The sequence below is a fragment of the Pongo pygmaeus genome, chromosome X, assembly GCF_028885625.2.
Source record: "Pongo pygmaeus isolate AG05252 chromosome X, NHGRI_mPonPyg2-v2.0_pri, whole genome shotgun sequence".
NCBI lineage: Eukaryota > Metazoa > Chordata > Mammalia > Primates > Hominidae > Pongo > Pongo pygmaeus.
In genome coordinates, this window is record NC_072396.2 from 50,297,296 (window position 1) to 50,307,538 (window position 10,243).

General features: G+C 44.7%; 1 pseudogene; it reads right to left on the reverse strand.

Moving 5' to 3' along the window:
- Window positions 1-1,600: 1,600 nt before the first annotated feature.
- Window positions 1,601-5,433, reverse strand: LOC129025243 (sal-like protein 1; annotated as a pseudogene).
- Between the last annotated feature and the right edge of the window lie 4,810 nt (window positions 5,434-10,243).

Here is a 10,243-nt window from a genome sequence, read left to right on the forward strand (position 1 = left end):
GCCGTGTAAATACTGATTACATTTTTTTCCAGTTATGGTGAAGTTTAGAACAGTGTATTTTTAGAATGTAATTTTGCTTTGACATCCCTATTTTTTATTTTTATTTTTATTTATTTATTTTGAGATGGAGTCTTGCTCTGTTGCCCAGGCTGGAGTGCAGTGGCGCAATCTCGGCTCACTGCAACCTCCGCTTCCCGGGTTCAAGCGATTCTCCTGCCTCAGCCTCCCAAGTAGCTGGGATTACAGGCTCGCGCCACCATGCTCAGCTAATTTTTGTATTTTTAATAGAGACTGGGTTTCACCATATTGGCCAGGCTGGTCTAGAACTCCTGACCTTAGGTGATCCACCCGCCTCAGCCTCCCAAAGTGCTGGGATTACAGGCGTGAGCCACAGGGCCCGGCCTATTTTTATTTTATTTTATTATTTTTGTGGTTTACTTTGATATCTCTATAACCTGCAAGTTTAACTTCCCTTTGGAAACTGCACAGGGCTTTTTTTTTTCTGTTGCAAAAAAATGTATTTTATTACTTGAGTAAAATTACAGTATCTCTGTTGTTAATAAGTATTAAATGAAATTGAGCTCCTCCCCTTTCCTTTCAACTTTCCATGAAAGTGCATGTAACAGTCCATTTTTTTTCTTCCATACCTAATACAAAATAAACACTATTCCTTCTCTCTTGATCAAGAAGCATTTGCTCTTGTAAGGAACATATGTACATTTGAATGAAAGTGATACTTCTTATTTATATACAAGAGCATTTACATTTTCTCTACTGAATGTTGTTCAAGATGCTATACTTAGCAGCCTTGTGAAATTCCAGCACACATTTTCTATCATGTATATACCTATACAGCAAAATGTTACGTCTCAGTTCAACTACCAAAACAACACTTGTTTGTTTTCTCTAAAGAATTCTGCATGCTTATTACTCTACAGAAATGTATTAATATTGAAGATGACTCATGTAAAAAGCACAATACAAATAGCAATTCAAAAAGGAAATGGATAAATCTACAAAACAAAAAAAGTTTGACTTTTTGAATAAAAATAAAAAAACAAAACTGTCAAACAACCACATTGTTCAGTCTGTACTTTCAGTCCTTTCCTTAAATCTGTTTTGAAAGATTAGACAATGTGTTCGATGACAAAAATTTCCAGCAGAATCAAAGTGTACATTTATGTACAGACTTTATTAGAGATCTAATGCATCACTGAGGCATTGCATCAACACCAGATTCGTATTAAACTGGATATAAAAAATAAGTTAACGCCAGATTACAACTGCCTAGCAGGGCAACTTGCAATTGCCATACATATCACAGCAAATTTACAGCACTCTAGCTAATTAGTATTTAGTCCAAAATACATTAAGACCAAAGTTAATACTTTCATTCCGTTTGCAAAGCGAGGTTGTATCGCTAATAAATAAGCTTTCTTAGAACTCCAAAGTTGAACAGGGTACAAAAGAATATCTTCATGATGTTGTAATTCATAGATCTGGGAAACCAGAAGGAAGGGGTATGGGGGCAAGGGGTAGGAGGCCACCACAGGTCGTATTCTGAACAGGAATGTATGCTATGTTTCCAGCCCAAGCTGCTTTAACTTGCGACGATCTCTTTGCTGTCCTACATGAAGCGGGTGAAGCGGAAGTTGGTTCTCTTCTAATTGCTTGCCATTTTCCCCAGGACGGCCAGAGAAGCAGTGGGTTCTGATTTCTGGAGCTTCTCCAGATTTCCTGTCAGCCCACTAACAGGTGAGCTGTTCCCAGTGTCCAGGCTTCCAGGAATTGGATGGATGCCACCATTCTGAATGACAGAGATCCTGTTGCCCTTCATCGCCAACCCGTTGGAATGCGGTGTTGCATTCTGGTTCCAGAAGCTGGAAGGATCCCCACTTCCTGATCTTGCCACCAAATCCTTATGGAACATTTCTGGGAACTTGATGGGATTGCCTCCTAGAAATGTCATGGGCCCATCCCCAGAGAGCTGCCTACCCTGTCACACAGGGGTGCTATTCCACATGTGAGTGCCCATGTGTACCTTTTGTCGTGAAAGCTCTTCCACAAATAGTGCAGCAAATGGTTTCTCTCCAGTGTGAGTTCTGCCAGACACTCAACGAGGAGGAGGTTTTGCCACATGTGTTGCAGTAGTGCTGCTTGGGAATTCTGGGCAGAGCCAAGAGCAGAACTGGGGATGTGGCAGAGAAAGACAGAGGCCCAGAAGGGATGTGACTGGTGGGGGTGTCCTTACTGTCCTGAGGAGAAATATGCACAAAGCCATTGATCTCCGTTTTGCTGAGAGATGAAAACGAGTTGGCGGGAATCACCACAGAGTTCTGATTGGGGCCAAGATTGGAACTGGGCTCAAAGAGCTGTGATGGTAGATCTTGCATCTGATGTGTCAACATGTGCTGCTTCAAATTACCCTTTGTGGAAAAGCCACAATTGCAAACTGCAAATAAATGGTCTCTCTTTGGTATGATTTCTATAGTGAATGTCCAAGGCACTCTGACAAGCAAATGTTTTGCCACAAATGTTGCAAGCAGTGTTTTTAAATTTACCCTGGTCTCTGAAAGGGAAGAGGGTCCCCAAAGAATCTTCTACAACGATTTTCTCTATGTGACTAGATGTCAGATCCAAAGCCCCGCCATTCACTGGAATGAAAGATAAACCGTTGGCAAACTCACTTGGGACCACTCTCTGTGGTTTCTCCTCTTCTCTGGGTGACTTATGGAACTCCTGGGTGCTGTTGGATGGGGACAGAGCCTGCATGGAAGACGCAGACTCTGAGATGGCTGGGCTGCTAGCACTTTAGCGCTCCATGTCATCACCCACTGAGGATGAATCGTTGATCAGGACATCATCCTCGAAGGACCCATTCTCCACTGACTTCAGGCTTGCCCGCAGCTGCTCCACTAGGCCGGCATTCATCATCTTCATCTGATTTTCCAAAGCAGTGATGCTCGACATCTCTAGGGGCAAAGGCGAAGAAGATAAGCTGTCTTGGGAGTCGTCTGCAGACTTGGGCATATCAGGGAAGCTGCCCTCAGGACAGTCTTCCATTTTTTCATTGGGGAAGTTGTCTAGGTCATCAAAATTTTTCTCATAGAAGGAGCCTGTGTCAGACTCCATGGACTCAGAGTAACTGCTGGGGACTGGGGTGTTGGAGACCTGGCCTCCCATATGCATTCAAGTGTGCTGCTGCAGGATGACAGCATTCGTCTGTCAACTTCTGGCAGATGGGGCAGGAATGCTGGGCTCTGAGCAGAGGCACAGCACGATGGACACTGTAGTGGGTTTTAAGATTCCTTTCTGTGATGAAAACCTGGCCACAGATCTTACACTTAAAAGGCCTCTCCCTAATGTGTGTCCAATGGTGCATTTACAAGGCACTCTGACAGCTGAGGACTGGGTGGCAGATGATGCACTCACTGGGGCCAGTGGCCTTTTGTCAATGTTTTCTACCAGTTGCTGAAGCTTGGATGTCTCTGATGCCTGGGCTGAGTCCAAGAGCCCCCCAAAAGGAAACTTGGCCTTGAACTGCTTGGACATGAGAGGCAACAAAGGGTTGGTGAAGGTGGTAGTGCTTCCCCAGGGGGCCCCAGTCTGCTGCTGGGGAGCTCAGGGCACTACTGCTCGCCGTCAGGACAGAGTTGGTGACCACACCACTCTCTTTGCTTTTGCCACTGGAGGGTGGCAGAGTGGACCCTTCAGCTTCCTCTGGGAGCCCACCTAGGTTTCTTGTGGCCAGCTCGGCGGTCCTGGAGTCACTTTTGACTAAACCTGTGGGACTGGTGGCAGAATGGCTAACGGGGAAGGGGGCTGGCTCTTCCGTCTTGATGAAGAGTATGAGGCTTGGGAGGGTTGGGGGCAATGGCAGACTGACTGCAGTGGTCAGAGTAGCCAGGACTGGTTTGGTGTCTAACCAGCTGGTGACTGGCTTCTCTGGAGTGACGGACATGCTGTATGGGATGCCGGTACTCATGGGGATATTGTCCAAATGCTCAGGAACAGGATAAGGGTTCATCTGGGTATGGGTGTATTTCTCTTTGTGGCACTGAAAGTGGAGTTTCAGATTCTTCTTGGTGGAGAACCCGTTCCCACAGATGTTGTACTTGAATGGCCTCTTTCCAGTATGGGAATGCAAGTGGATCTGCAAGTCACTGTCACTCTCAAAGACCTTTGTACAGAACCTGCACTTGTGTTTGAAGAATGCCTCATTGGAAGTACTTTTCACTTCAAAGGCAGTGACATTTAGTGGCTTGCTTTTTCTTTGCTGGGCCAAGGCAGACAAGGAGGCTAAATCCTCTGTAGTTGTTCCGATGTTGGGCAAAGGGCTGGGGAAAACTGAGTTAGCGGGCGCCAACTGATGTAGAAGTGGATCAGATGCAGGACTTAATAAACTGCTTATTGCAAAAGCTGATGAGGATGATGATGAGACAGCTGGGTTGCTGACATGGGAGGCCGCAGCACTTGAAGCCACTTTTTCCAAGGACGGGGTGGTAACTGACACCACCAATATGTTCATATTGGGAGAAAAGCCACTGTTGGACGGAATGATGGTGTTGCCAGAACTACTTTGAAGTAGCTGGATTGGGGTAGCTGTTTCACGCCACTAATGCTAGCAGATTGGCTGGCGAGGCTCTGTGCCAATCCAGCTGCTGCTGCCAGCTGCTGAGATAAATGGGAATTTAGCATGGACAAGGGGTTGGCAGATGTTTGTAAAGTACCTTGAGAAGGATGAGAAGATGTTGGCAAGTCTGCATTCTGAGAAGCCAAAAGCAATATTTGGTGACAAATCTATTTGATCAGTTGCAGCTAGTGGACCTGCTGCTGCATACCTAGGAGCTGTTCCATGAGGGCTGGGATGGCCAGCTTGCCCCGGGAAGCCCCGCTGCACCTCACTTCCTGGGAGAACTGGGACACCACAACCTTGGTGCTCTGGAGGTTCTCGATGTTGATGTTGCTGTTGATCACGGAGAAGTTACCCAGTGTTGTCAGGTCCCTGAGTTGAGGTAGAGAGGTTGTGATCACTGAGGTACCTGTGAGGGAGCTGCTGCTGCTGCCACTTGGGGCAATACTGCTGTGGCTGCGGCTGGAAGTGCTGCTGCCACTTTTGTTAGCTACCGGGGCCTCCACCTCCATGGACTCTTCCCTGTCAAGTCTGTTGTGTTCTGAAAGGTCGCTGCAGTCCACTTGATCTGTTTTGTTAACTGTTTCATTCATTTGTTCATCAGGATTATTGGGAGGGAGCCTGGGGTAGAAGGTTTTGGGTGGGGAGGCTGGATTTTCATTTACGAATAAAACTAATTGATTTTTAGTACAGTTCTTGTGGAGCAGAAGATGTGATAATTCAAAGAACTTGGCACAGCACTGGCCACAGATGTGGGTGTCCTTGCTCTTAGTGGGGAGACTCGACTGACCCTTTTCCCTGTCTCCACAGGCTCAAGCGAATCTCATGCCTTGGCCTCCCCAGTAGTTAGGACTACAGGCGCCTACCACCACGCCCTGCTAATTTTTGCATTTTTAGTAGAGAGGAGGCTTCACCATGCTGGCCAGGCTGGTCTTGAACTCCTGACCTCAAGTGATCCACCTGCCTTGGCCTCCCAAAGTGCTGAGATTATAGGCGTGAGCCACTGTGCCTGGCCTGCATAGTAGTTTTTATTTAATCTTGTCAGCTTAATTTTTTTCTATGACTTCATTGAGTTATAGTTGTTATTCAGTAGACTACACATATTTAAAGTGTAGACAATATGATGAGTTTTGGCATATGCATGCACCCAAGAAACCATCACAAGAATCAAGATAGTGAACATATGCATCACCTCCAAAAGTCTCCTCATGTCCCTTTGTCATCCCTCCATCCCATCCCTTCCTCCTACCTTCCCATCCCCGTGCAACCACTGACTGCTTTCTGTTTGTATGGCCTAGAATTTTATAAAAATGGAACCATACAGTATATACTCTTTTTCATCTGGCTTCATTCATGCAGCGTAATTATTTTGAGATTCATTCATGATGTTGTTGCCAAACACCAGAGGTTCGGCCTAGGTCCAGTTGCTTATCACACAGAAAGCCAATTACTGAGACAAGTGTTGTCCAGGAAAAAAGGCTTTATTGCAGGTGATGTCAACCAAGAGATGGGAGACAAGTCTGAAATCTGTCCCTTCAGCTGACTAAAGTTAGGGGTTTATATAGCAGGAAAGGAAAACAGGAATTAGAGAGGGTTAAGGAAGAGGAGTTGGTCAATAGGCAGCAGGTGTATCATACTGTCTGGATGTGTTGATTTCTAAAGCCCCAGCCCCACTGACACCATCTAGGGGCCTATTGGTCAGTCTCCTGAGAAAGGAACTCAGACAAGACAAATGTAAGTTTCTAAAGCTTCAGTTTTATGGGAAACTTGGGCTAGTTTCAAGGTTTCTTTAATGTGCTAACTTTATAGCCCCATCTAGTAAGTCTGAAGTTTCCAATTTTATACTCTCATTCTTTTGGCTAAAGTCTCTGATAGCTTTTATAATACATGCCCTCTCGAGAAAGGTAAAATGTAGACATGATCAGACATGTACACTTTCTGGTGAAGATCTTGTCAGAATTGTTTTTCTGAGAATAGGTTTTGTTAGAAGTCTGGTAGGGCTAAGTTAGAAAGAATAATGCTTCTAGCATCTGACAGGTGTCCTTGAGAGAAACCAATAAAGCAGCCAAGGGAGGTTCTAACTCCTGAAAACAAATGTTTCAGAACTTCCAATGTTGTAGAGAGCTGGCCCTCTACAGGGCTTTTCTCCGTGAACTTCAACTTGCCTGTCGCAAAAATCTCTTCATAAACATTTAGCTTCCTTTGGATCTGGGCTGTAAATACTTGCCTGGACTCAAGGATCCCCTAACTTTATGATGTACCTTTTATGTAAATATATGTTGACTTGCTGGTTTGTGTATGCATTGCATGTAAGGTCTCTTTTTAAAGCACAGATTTAAATATTATAGAATATAAAAGATAAATGTTTCTCTACTTTCTAAAAGAAGACACTTTATTTAGAATGTTAAGATAGCCCCTGCCTGTTATGTAGAACCATTAAGTACCTTGAAAAATTAATTGTTTGTTGCATATTTTTAAGAGCTCTGACTGTAATCCTGAAGTGATTTCTAATGACTGCGAGAGAGGAGGAGCTGACTGCTGCTACAAACACATGGACACCAGGATTCACACGTCCTAGTGGCCACTTTAGCCTTGAGAAGCCAATTATGAAAGATATGAAACAACTCCAGAGTTCTACAGGTGTATAGGGGATGAGGGTGGGTAGCAAATGCCATAAAAGAGCAACAACAACCACCCTGATAAAAATATCAGGAACAGGCTGGGTGTGGTGGCTCAAGCCTGTTAACCCAGCACTTTGGGAGGCCAAGGCAGAAGGATCGCTTGAGCCCAGGAGTTTGAGACCAGCCTGGTAAAGTGAGACTCTTTCTCTACAAAAAATAGAAAAAATGTGTAAGGTATGGTGGCGTGCGCCTGTGGTCCCAGCTACTTGGGAGGTTAAGGTGGAAGGATTGATTGAGCCTGGGTGGTCGAATATGCAGCAAACTGTGATCATGCCACTGAACTGCAGCCTGGATGACAGAAAGACCCTGTCTTAAAAATGAACAAATAAAGTAAAAAGAAAAAATTGGGAACAATCATCGTTATTTTAAAGCGTTATACTCTGGAACAGGGTTTCTCAACCTCAGCTCTATTGACATTTGGGCCAGATGATCCTTTGTTGTGGGGACTGCCTGTGTATTGTAGGATGTTTTAGCAGCATCCGTGACCTCTACCTACCACAGCCAGTAATCCTTTCCCCAGTTGTAACAACCAAAAATGTCTCTACGCTGGGCATGGTGGCTCACACCTGCAATCCCAGCACTTTGGGAGGCTGAGGTGGGCGGATCACTTGAAGTCAAGGGGTTCGAGACCAGCCTGACCAACATGGAGAAACCCTGACTCTAGTAAAAATATAAAAATTAGCCAGGCGTGGTGGCATACCCCTGTATTCCCAGCTACTTGGGAGGCTGAGGCAGGAGAATTGCTTGAATCCAGGAGGTGGAGGTTGCAGTGAGCTGAGATCATGCCACTGCACTCCAGCCTGGGCAACAAGAGCAAAACTCTGCCTCAAAAAAAAAAAAAAAAAAAAGTCTCTAGATGGCCGGGTGCAGTGGCTCACACCTGTAAACCTAGCACTTTGGATTGCTAGAGCCCAGGGAGGATTGCCTGAGCCCAGGAGTTCGAGGCCACCTTGGGCAACATAGTGAGACTTTGTCTCTATAAAAAAAAAAAGAAAAGTCTCTAGACATTGCTGAATTCCCCTGGGGGACAAAATTTCTTCCCTGCTCCCCTTTGAGAACCATTGCCTTAGAGTAAAATATTCTGATATACATGTATTACAAAAAAACCCCAGCTTTCTTGAGATATAATTTACATGCCATTCAATTCACCCTTTTAAAGTGTGCAATTCAGTGGTTTCTAATGTATTTACATGGTTGAGCAACCACTGCCACAGTCTAATTTTAGGATGTTTTTGCCCTCCCTAAAACAAATCCTGTGCCCATTAACAGTCCCTCCTCATCCCCCCAACTCCTGCAACCACTAATTTATCTTCTATCTCTGTGGATTTGTCTATTCTTGATATTTCATATAAATGAAATAATACAATATGTTGTCTTTTGTGACTGGCTTCTCTCACATAGCATAATGCTTTCAAGGTTCACTCACTTTTAGCACATATGAGTACTTTATTCCTTTTTATGACTGAATAATATTCCACTGCATGGATAAACCACGTTTTGTCTATCCATTCATCAGTTGGTGAACATGTGGGTTGTATCCATCTTTTGGCTATTACGAGTAACACTGCTATGAACATTCAAATACAAGTTTTTGTGCAGACATATTTTCATTTCTCTTGAATGAAAGGAATGGCGTTTCTGGGGCATATAAAACACTTTAAACAGCAAGTTCTTTTTTTCAAGATATGTCTTATGGCAAACCTCCAAATACAAGATACATCACAGTGGAGTGTTTGAAGTGAGGTTAGCTGGAGCTCCAGAGCCCTGCCTGGGCTGCCATTTGACAGCCCTGGTGGCCTTGAGATGTCTCCACAGAACACCTTCCAACAAAAAAAAATTTTTTTGAGACAGGATCTGGATCTGTCACCCAGGCTGGAGTGCAGAGGCATGATCTCGGATCACTGCAACCTCCGCCTCCCAGGCTCAAGCGATCCTCCCACCTCAGCCTCCCAAGTAGCAGGGACTACAGGTGCATGCCACCATTCCCGGCTAATTTTTGTACTTTTTTGTAGAGATGGTTTTGCCATGTTGCCCAGGCTGGTCTCAAACTCCTGGGCTCAAGTACTCGGTCTGCCTCAGCCTCCCAAAGTGCTGGTATTACAGGTGTGAGCCACTTTGCCTGGTCCAAACAATATTTTTTCTTTTTAATGAACGATTATCAACAAAGCTCAGAACTTTAATCAAAAAGGATACAAACACAAAACAGTTTGGCAATTGCTGTCTGCTTCTTTGTGTCTAGGACACCTCCGTATTAAATCTCGAACATTGAAATCTCATCCTTCATTTCCTTCAGGTCTCACATCTTGGCTTCACATGCCTTTTCAGTTTTCTCTTTCCCTTCCTGGACAGTAGTGTCTGGATCTTACTTTTTTTTTTTTTTCCCAAGTCTCACTCTGTTGCACAGGCTGGAGTGCAGTGGTGCTATCTTGGCTCACTGCAACCTCCACCTCCCCGGTTCAAGCGATTCTCCTGCCTCAGCCTCCCAAGTAGCTGGGACTACAGACATGTGCCATCATGCCCAACTAATTTTTGTATTTTTAGTAGAGACAGGGTTTCACCATGTTAGCCAGGATGGTCTCAATCTCCTGACCTCGTGATCCACTCACCTCAGCCTCCGAAAGTTCTGGGATTACAGGCGTGAGCCACCGCGCCTGGCCGGATCTTCCTTTTTTTTTTTTTTTTTTTGAGACCGAGTTTCACTCTTGTTGCCCAGGCTGGAATGCAATGGTGCGATCTCAGCTCACTACAACCTCTGCCTCCCGGGTTCAAGCGATTCTCCTGCCTCAGCCTCCCGAGTAGCTGGGATTACAGGCATGCGCCACCACGACGGGCTAATTTTGTATTTTTATTTTTATTTTTATTTTTTATTTTTTATTTTTATTTTTGCATAACAGAGTCTTTACTTTTAAATGATTATCAATACACCAAG